The sequence below is a fragment of the Psammomys obesus genome, unplaced genomic scaffold, assembly GCF_907164565.1.
Source record: "Psammomys obesus unplaced genomic scaffold, mPsaObe1.curated_primary_1811, whole genome shotgun sequence".
Lineage (NCBI taxonomy): Eukaryota > Metazoa > Chordata > Mammalia > Rodentia > Muridae > Psammomys > Psammomys obesus.
Window position 1 is genome coordinate 35,847,440 of NW_026587216.1, and position 9,952 is coordinate 35,857,391.

Genomic DNA, 9,952 nt, shown 5'->3' on the forward strand with positions numbered 1-9,952 from the left:
TTTCTAAAAGACAACCATATTTTTATATCTATTCCAGAAATTTGTGAGGAGCACTTTCATCAAAGTGGCAGTTATAGGCTGTACCTCTAGTCACTGTCTACATTTGGTATCTAATTAATTTCTTTGTGCAGCCTAAATGTGCAGAATTCCAAGCTGGTCTTGTTAACCACATACTGGATTGGTGGATGGAGGTCCACCATGTACAGAAAGCAAGTGTGGGCAGTGAGTAAGTCTTCACAGTCAGAAGAAATCATATCCCAGGCAACACAATTAGATAGCTGTATGAACATCACAAAGCTCTCAATTTCATTTAATCTATTTCACCTTATCAATTTCTAACTATCTTGTATGTAGTTCATTTTTCCTCCATCCTCATTTGTTGATTCATAAAAAGTTATATGTTCAGGTTATTTCCCCCAAAATCATGAAGCACCTTCTGTAGGCATGACTCTATGCTAGAGCCTGTAAGGGGAAGATGGATATCAGCTAATGTATTTCTGCCTTCAGTGACTCAAGTCTCTAATAATAAAGTATATGCACAAAGACCTACATTCCAAGCCAGAGTACAGGAAGGGATTTATTAATGCTATCAAGTTAAATTCTCCTTCTGACCTTAAACAAATATATGATCAGTGAAATGGATAAGACATTCCCATATGTTGCTGAAGGAATTACAAATGATACATACTTTAGGGAAAATTGATTTGGCAACTGTATCAAAGGCAGATGTATTTTACTTTGCAACATTGTTCTGTGGGATAGGCATGAGGGCCCAGGTCAGGCTAGAATAGGTTCTTGGAGAAACTAGACATAAAAGAGTGCCCAAGGACACAGGAAATGGCTGGAAAGAGGAAGCTTTCTATGGAGAGAGCCTTGGGAAAGCCTGTATGACAAGATGTTAGTGGGAGATTCAAGCATCACATTCCTGGCTCCCTAAAGTCTTTCCAGATTGCTGTGTGTTAATTTTATTTTGTATGGTTCCATCCCAGTGAAATGCATGGCCCCTCAGTGTCCAGTGTGCATAGGAAGGTCACCTCATACAAACCTGCTGGCTTTGCTTTCCCACAGGATATTTTACTAATCTTTTGTTGTGACCGCTGCCTTCATTTTACCTTCTTGGGTTTCTCCACAGTTACTATTCTGTTACAGTACACTTGCCATTGCACATAGCCATCTGCACTGCTCTAGATTTCTGCTTTTCTAGTAGCAGATGCTAGTTAGAACTTGAAATCCCACTGGAAATTTTCAGAGGAAGATGTGGCCAAAGTAAGGCCTCCAAGTCTATTGGCATTGGCTAGAAAATTGACAACTATATGAGATAGAACAGATAAGGACCCTGAAATCCAATAGTGGTGTAACAGAACTGGAAGCAGGCCAATGGATGCCTTACATCTCCTCTGGAGTCTCTGTGATACAACATACTCCATTTAGTCACAAAGTACAGGATATACCACATTTTTTAACTTCCATTTCTTTATTAAACTCTAGAAAGTAATGGAAAGTTATTCTATAAAACTTATTGTTGAAAATTTATTGCACTTGTCCAAAAAATGATAAGCGCTATGTGCCAAATAAGAAAAGCTGTGGACAACATGGGTAGATATAGTAGGAGTCCAAGGAACAGAAAGTTCCAGTTTCGAGAGTGGTTGAAGAAAAACTCTATAATCATTGTGTTTATGTGCTAGATGTATAGGCTGTATCTTTATATTTGATCTATATTTTCTTAATTATTACCAAAATTAAACTTTAAAAGTGAATATCAACAAATTAAGTGTTTCCCTGAAGATATGAACAAGTTTTATTAGAACATAAGAGCAAATCCATGTTGTTCAATCAAGGCATGCATGCATTCATGGTGAGTAAATGAAATAAATGTGGAAGGTTTCCAACCATCTAACCTGCCTGGAGGTATACCAACCCTGCCTTGAGAAATCTTCTGTCTCCCCCTGCTGCCGTTGAGCCTTCTCAGACAATGCTAACAAATGCAGGGCAGAAAGAGGACTAACTCCCAGACCTGAGTACTGAGAAGACCCACACACAGAAATGCTTTGGTCTGCACCTAAGAGGCTGAGCAGAATGCCAGCATGCAGAAGCTACAGTTGAAAGTGAAGCACAGTGCAAGAGTTGAGCTGGCTAGAGATGAGCAGAGACATAGCAGATGGGATGGGAAATAGCAAAAAAGTGACCAGCAGCAGGAGGAAGGGCATTATGGGAAGTCTCAGCTGTCAGTTGCAACAAAAAATGAAAATTATTGCTCAAAGTAATGGCATTATTGACAGTTTTAGAACTGCCTACCCATCCTGACCCTCTTATTACTAGCATTCAGGCTAGTGGACCCCCAGCTTTCCTTCCAGAAGAAAGGCAGCCCTATGATCTTTGATTTCCTAATATGATCTCAGATTACCCACTCCTCCTCTCATTTCCAAATGACTTTCACAAATTCCCTGAATGAATGCCAGAAGCTACAGGATATTTATGTTTAGTGGGTGTTAGATGAAATGTCATTTCTATAGAAAGAAGACCACATAACAAATAATTTATGGCAGCTAAATACTGAAGAGAGCAATAGGGAAAACAAGTTAATTAGCCAAAGAAACAACTGTGTAACTTAACAAAGAATAGCGTGCTCTTTATTTTTAAAATGTGAAACTGTGATTTCTTTGAAAAACAAAACATTGGTTTAAATACCCATTCCTAACTCTGATAATAGAAGAAAAGTTCTAATAAAATTTAAGGGGAGAATTCTGGGAATAGGAAAACCAAGATGGATACAAGACAGGGTCCAGATGAAGGAAGGCAGAAGGTCTATTCTACATGGGACCATTTTGATTAAATAGCCCTATACACACAAAAAGAGGAAGTGGGTGCTGCTCAAGAAAAGGAAGAGAAGGACGTACTGAATTTACAAATATAATGTTTAGAAGAGGAATGAGAATTAGTTCAATGTCTTCTTCATGTCATAAAATTCACACATGATACAGAATGTTGCAGTGGTGTAATGAATGGTGCATGAATTAGAAAAACATTCTCACTTAAAAAAGATTTATGATTATTATTTATTATTATTTTCATGATTATTTATCAGGGGCCTTCAGGGTTTTCCACGATGGAGCTCAAATACAGTTCTAATTTCAGACTTTTTGCTCCTCTGAAGATTGTCTTTAAATAAGATACATTCAGACAGGTGACACACTTTCACCATGTGGTTGGGCTATGGGCTCCCTTCACGGAAGCTGTTAGGTCAGTACAAGTGTGACATTTTTCTTTCCACATGTTTGCTGCAGTCTCACTCTCATGAAAATCTTAAGCACTGGACATTTATATATACATACATATACATATACATATATATATATGTATATGTATATATGTATATATATATATGTATATATATTAATGCCACACACTCAACAGATCTAAATATAAAGAGATTTATTTGGGGAAAGGAAAAGAGACAAAGAGAGACAGTGAGAAAGCATAGAGAATAGAGAGGGTTGGTAAGGGGCCCTTGGGGGAGAAGCCTAAGCAGAGAGAGAGAGAGAGAGAGACCAGCTATATTTGAAGCACCTGGCCCAGGTGGTGACATAGAACACAGTTAGTGACATAGGACATTGTCAGGACCCTGAAGGTCCCTAAGGGCAGGCCAGTTGAACTGCCTGCACAACATAACGTTCCTCCCTTTTTGTTTAATTTTTAAAAGATGAGGAGCCAGGGAGGGGTGGTGAGGCAGGAGTGAGGACATTGGGCTGCTTCTCATGCAAGTCAAAGCATATAAATGTAGGTTCATTAGAAGCAGCTCTCGGTCACCATGCAAAGGGGAGGGAGAGAGAAAGAGAGAGAGAGAGAGAAAGAGTACCAAAATGTCCAGATTACATGGTAAGGAGGAACGGAAGCCCCTGTCTTGGAAAGTTCAGGATAGAGGGTGGAGTTTTCCTGCCATGCCCAGCAGCAGATAGGGACTGAGGAATGCTGGGAGAACCTGAAGCTGTTTGACCCGGTGCATTAAGCACACCATTCCACCTTTTATATATATATAAATAATAAATGGATATATATATATATAATAAATGGATAACAGTCAAAGAATCTTTTCTGGCTACTTCCTGCTCACACTGGGGAGGGTGATAGGGAGGCTGAAAGGCTGAAATGTTAGCCAAGTCCAGGAAGGGTAGGCTGTTTTGATGCTGTCCAGGATCTGTGAGAACATCTGTGGCTGGAAGGAAAGTGCAGGAATGGCTTGATACAGTCTGCAAGGTTAGGCTGGAACACCTGTGGGTTGCTTCTTTGGTGTTGTAGTGGATGCAGGAAGCGCCTGCGTCTGGCAGGATACTGGAACAAATATATGGGCAGAAGACAAAGTTAAATATGTTAGGGAGAAAATTCCTTCAGGTGTACATTTGAAACTTTTGGGAGAGTGAACAGACATGGAAGCATTGAATAGAAGAAGAGACTTAAACATGGGAAACTCCATTTACCTGGCCACTGGCAATAATTTAAAAGGTTTTATTTTGAATCTGTAATCAAAGGGATACTGAGGCCAAGTTTTATTACACAGGCATGTAAGCATAGAAGCCCTTCATAAAGTGGGTGCCAGAAATTATCTGAAATTATCTAGGAGATACTCCAGAGAAGAGCCTAAAGGTACAGCAGAAGATAAGATTCCCATGGATGAAGACAGAAAAGTAACTTAGTTCTGCCAGACACTGAGACATTCCCACAAAATACAGAAAAACCAGAGATGAAATGGTGCAAGTGGGGAGAGAAGGTTGTCATGAGCTGTGCCAGGGGCCATGTGGAAAATGCCCAAGAAACTGCCTCACCTAATACTAGGATTTTTGATGCTTGAGAAAAGGAAGCCAGAAACCATGTCAGTAGAAAAAGATTATTCACTCAAGGGAAGGTGTCTGTATGAGGGTTAGTGAAAAGTACTAACCATAGCCTTGAAGGTCATTATTAGGACTGCCTCTGTTTCCCAGTGAGCCAGAGAGGTGCCAGGCAATCAATGATTACTCTCTTGGACAAAGGGGAACATTTATGCCAACCATAACGGAAGACTCACCAATCAGCCAGCATTGGGTGCAGGAATATAGCAATAGGATAGCCAGAAAAGGGGAGTCCCAAAATCAGGGAAAGAGAGGAGTCCCACCCAGAGATAGGCAACAGGTGGGAAACTTAGGCTGTTGATTGGCATGACTTATCTGGATTCCATTTGACCTGAGAGGTGGATTCAGGTGGATTTCCTCTAGCTTACGAGAATCCCTTCTAAGTTTTACAGAGAAGATAAACTTTAGATGTGTTAGCATTACCGTTGTAACCTGCAGTAAAATATGCATTATAGAAAGGGCAGTAGACACATACCTTTGTGTTAACAGCATAAACACTCTTTAGGGTGAGCTCTGGAAAGGCAGGCACTTTTCATGAAGTAGAAGGGCAAAAGCTTACTTGATCATGACTTTCAGTATGGTTATATATCCTGGAAGAGAGGCTTCGTCTCTCTATTCAGAAGACTGGATGTATATAAATCTAGAACAATGAGAAACAAGTTTTAAGTCGATACGTAAAAGACAAACAAAGGAAATTTATAATCTTGAGCTTAGAACCATGATAGTGGATCCTATCTTAGAATGTCTTTATCAGAGTGAGATTAATAAATCAGAGTTTTAGTGATAAATGTCAAAGCTCTGAACAGTTAATACAACAGTAGCATAGCAACCAGAAGAAATATGAAGCATTTTTATGTATTTTATCAAATCACCTTAGATCTTTCAACATTTATAACTTTTATTTACCAACTTTAAAACACCTTCTTGGACCCTCAAACATTCTCTTAGAAGCTTTTCTTCATACAGCTTGCATTTACCAACCTTAAAACACCTTCTTGGACCCTCAAACATTTTCTTAGATCCTTATAACTTAAACTTCTGTATCCTTAGGTATCTGTTTACCATGACATAAAGGTGAAATTGCTATGACCAGTCATTGTCTTTTGGCTAAAGGGAACATAAAACTTTACATCTGAGACCTGCTTTTTGTGTGTGGTAGACTGTGTCTAGACCTGACAGTAGAAGGGTCTAGGTGAGAGGATTAAGGTCTGACCTCCTGCATATGAAGAGCACTGAGAAGGCATCTGAAGCCTCCCAAGACAGAAGTTGGCAATATGACTGTGGGACCTGAGTGTGTTTAAAACAGACCTGCAGCATTACCTTGGACTCAGCAAGGGTGGTGGAGGTCACTGAATCTAGGGGCCATCTGTCCTCTGCCAGGCCAAGACACTCAATGGCTAGAAGTGTCTGTGGCTCTTGTGCTGGTTGAGCCTCCATGGCTGGGCACAAGCCTTCATGGGAGCATTTTGATTTCCAGAGGCAAGTCTGCTGGCAAGCAGGACACGGCTTGTTGAGGTAGCAGCATTTGTAACAGGTTTCTGGCAGAGTTGACTTAGACTGGACCCCTGAGGGATGGAGCATTGCAGACCTCTTGTTTCCTTGAGGCCAACAGCCTCAGGGCAGGAGCCGAGGCCTGGAGCATAGTTTTCTTCTGTAGCTGAGCCTGTCAGGAAGAAATTTTCTCTCAGTCTTTAAAGACTTTAAAAATCATTTTTACCAACTCCTGTATGGGAGTTCAGGGACCAGCCTCAGTTGCTTAGTTAAGATCACAGTGAGACCATGTCTAAATCTTTAGGACTATAAATATATTTATAAGGCAGTGATTTTTAACCTTTTATAGAATGAAGACAGACCACAAGACCAAGTTTTAACATTGTATCCCATAGTTTAAGAGTATCTAGACAAAAACTTTTGCATGTTATGAGTTTTAGAACTAACAACATAGAACAGTATAAAACAACTTTAAAATTACATTTGAATCTGTTACACCAAATCCATGGACCCGAAAGCCTAAAGGAGGACCCAGGTCACATGGAGGGAGAAAAAGCATTTATTCATTAATTCAGGAATCGGTAAAGACATAGGCGGTAAGACATAATTTTTAAATTAGCTTGTGAGAAACCAAAGAATTGAAAATTGTTTATGGGGGTATTTTGTTTGGGGTTTGGAGCACAGACTAGAATGAAAGCCAGCCAGGTGGGGGATGTCCAGCCACCTGGGGAAAGGAACTAGATTTTCCACATTCTTTTCCTGCCCACTAGAGATACAGTTGCTAGGAAACCAGCCCAGATGGCCAGGCCAGAACTGTTTATGGTCTTGGTGGCTAAAGTAAACCAATCATTTCAAAAGTCAGTTTCCCTTACCCAATCATGTAATGCCAAAGGATGTAAGTCCCTATTTGCATTTTTCCCTTTAAAAACCTTGTTTGCTAGACCATGGGGCCACATTCCTTCCCTGCTTCCTCAGGAAGTTTTTGCGACCTGGGGTAAACTCTCATGTATTTGGAGTGGAGTCAATTCCTGGTGGTATTTGGGGGGGTCTCACAAACTGGGCATAACACTTGATAATCTGAATAGGCCTTTATAACCTTGAAATTTCATCATCACATAAAAATTATTTTGAACAATTGAATTATATATACAGCCTGTTGTAAAAATATAACTGAGTTTATATACCAACTTAAAATGTGACTTGTTCTATTCATTTAAAAGAAGATAAAATGAGAGACCATAGAATTTTGGGTATTGGTTTAAAGTTTAAAGCATAAGTCTGAGCAAAGGCTAGCCAGGTAGAGACACATCCAACCTCCTACTGAGGGTGGAAAAACCAGCCTACTGCATTCTTTTCCTGCCCACTAGAGATACAGTTGCTAGGAAACTGGCCCAGATGGCAAGGCCAGAACTGTTTGTGGTCTTGGCACCTAAAGCAAACCAATCATTTCAAAAGTCAATTTCCCTCACCCAATCATGTAATGCCAAAGCACGTAAGTCCCTATTTGCATTTTTTCCCTTTACCTAGACCATGGCGCCACATTCCTTCCCTGCTTCCTCCGGAAGTTTTTTCGACCTGTGGTAAATTCTCATGTATTTGGAGTGGAGTCAATATATAATGTCAATGCATATAACTCCGTTTGCATTTTTTTTTCATTAAAACCTTTGTTCCCCTAGACCTCGGGGCCACATTCCTCTCTTGCTTTTACAGGAAGTTGAGACCCATGCTTGAGCATGAATATAATAAACCCTCATGTATTTTAACAGAGTCAATTCCTGGTGGTTCCAGTTTGGGGGTCTCATGAACTGGGCATAACAAAAATAAATAGTTAATTATGACTCAAAAGTTTTATAAATGTTGCTTTATATCATGTGGTCATCTTAAGGTTTAAAGTTCAATCTTAAAACTTTTTTTTTGAGCACAGAAAAATATATGAGAGAGAATTTTTAATTTTTTTTTAAGAGTTGGGAAGTAAAGTTTCAGAGATCAGAGAAAAGATTAGCTATTAGTGGAATGATCTGTCTGTGATAAGGCAGTTGTATTTTGGCTTCTGTAGAGCTGGCTGTGGGAGCGGGAAGGGGAAGAGCCTGAGCTTTTGGAATCCTGCAGGCCTGCTGCAGAAGTCGGGGAGTGGGTGATCGTCCATGAGCACTGGTGGTGGCAGCAGGAAAGGTGCTCCTGGTTTTCTCAGTGGGCCGCTTGAAGTGGGCATTGGCTTATGGAACAATGAAGTCTGGAGAGAATGAACAATGGTTGAGAAGCAAGCTGAGCCTGAGTCCGCATGGCAGTTCCAGCAGCTACAGGCAGAGGTAGGCAGGCAAGGACAGGTTAAGTGATCCTGAAAGGCAGAGCAGAGATGACAGTAATTGCCAGCTGAAAGTGAAGGTCCTGGTTGCTGGAGGGAGTAAGAAGTGTTGCACGAGGCCAGGAGAGAGAATGGTGTTCCAGAGTGAAAACAATGGAATTGCCCACCAAGTTATTTCAGCACAATTTTTTTGATATATTTTTTTAAAGTGTGCACTCAACAGATTTAAATATAAAGGGATTTATTTGGAGGAAGGAGAAGAGACAGAGAGAGACAGTGGAAAAGCATAGGAGAAGAGAGAGGGGTCGTAGGGGTCCCTGGGGGAGAAGCCTAATCAGGGAGAGTGTGGGTGGGAGTGGCAGACCAGTTACATCTGAAGCATCTAGCTCAGGCAAAGACAAAGGACATTGTCAGGACCCTAAAGGCCCCTAAGGGCAGGCCAGTTGAATTGCCTGTACAACATAACACTGGCACCCTTTCAGGCAGTGGCTTACTGTGGACAACAGTCATCACTTACTTAGGTCTTCCTTTTTCTATTCTGTGTTCCTTCCCTGTCTCCTAACCTAGCCTTTGGCTCTATCAGTTCCAACTGAACCATAAACTGTCTTAGGTACATGCTTCCTATTTGCCAAGCTTTACAACCTAGGTGGAAAGTAACAAGACAATACATTCTATAATAAGAAGCACTTGAATTTGGCATTTGTGGGTTGACAGCAATGAATTGTGTAGCAGGTTACCCATCTTTGAGACGAATATTCGACAGGAGCTTCCTAGATTATTGAGAGTTGAAAAGTGAAAGACTCCCGCTCGAGCCTCTCTAGACGGGGAGACCCCACTTCCCAAGGAACAGCGAGACCAGCCTTCGGATACAAGCCGCAAGAGGTTTATTTCGATACACGGGTACCCGGGGCGACAAAGCCTTTCAGAAGACTTGCGCGCCTCTCGCTTGGGGTGACGGGTTTTTATAGGGCTCGGGAGCAAGAAGCACGGTTACAGAAGCGAGAAGCATAGTTACAGGGATCTGATTGGGCGGTTTGAACAAAGCCATAGTTAGGTCACGTACCCGGAACAGGGAAGGCGGGAAGGCAGATGTGAGCTGAGTCACGTACCCGGTTCTTATCTTGGGTGCCCAGAGTGTTTCAAGCGCCCAACCGCAGATATCCTGTTGTTGGGCATCTGTCCTGCCTTGCCTCTGACCCTGCACTGCTCCAGTCTTGCAAAATAGTGTTGCCAGCATTATGCTAGGGCTTTATTCTTTCATTCCCCCATTTTT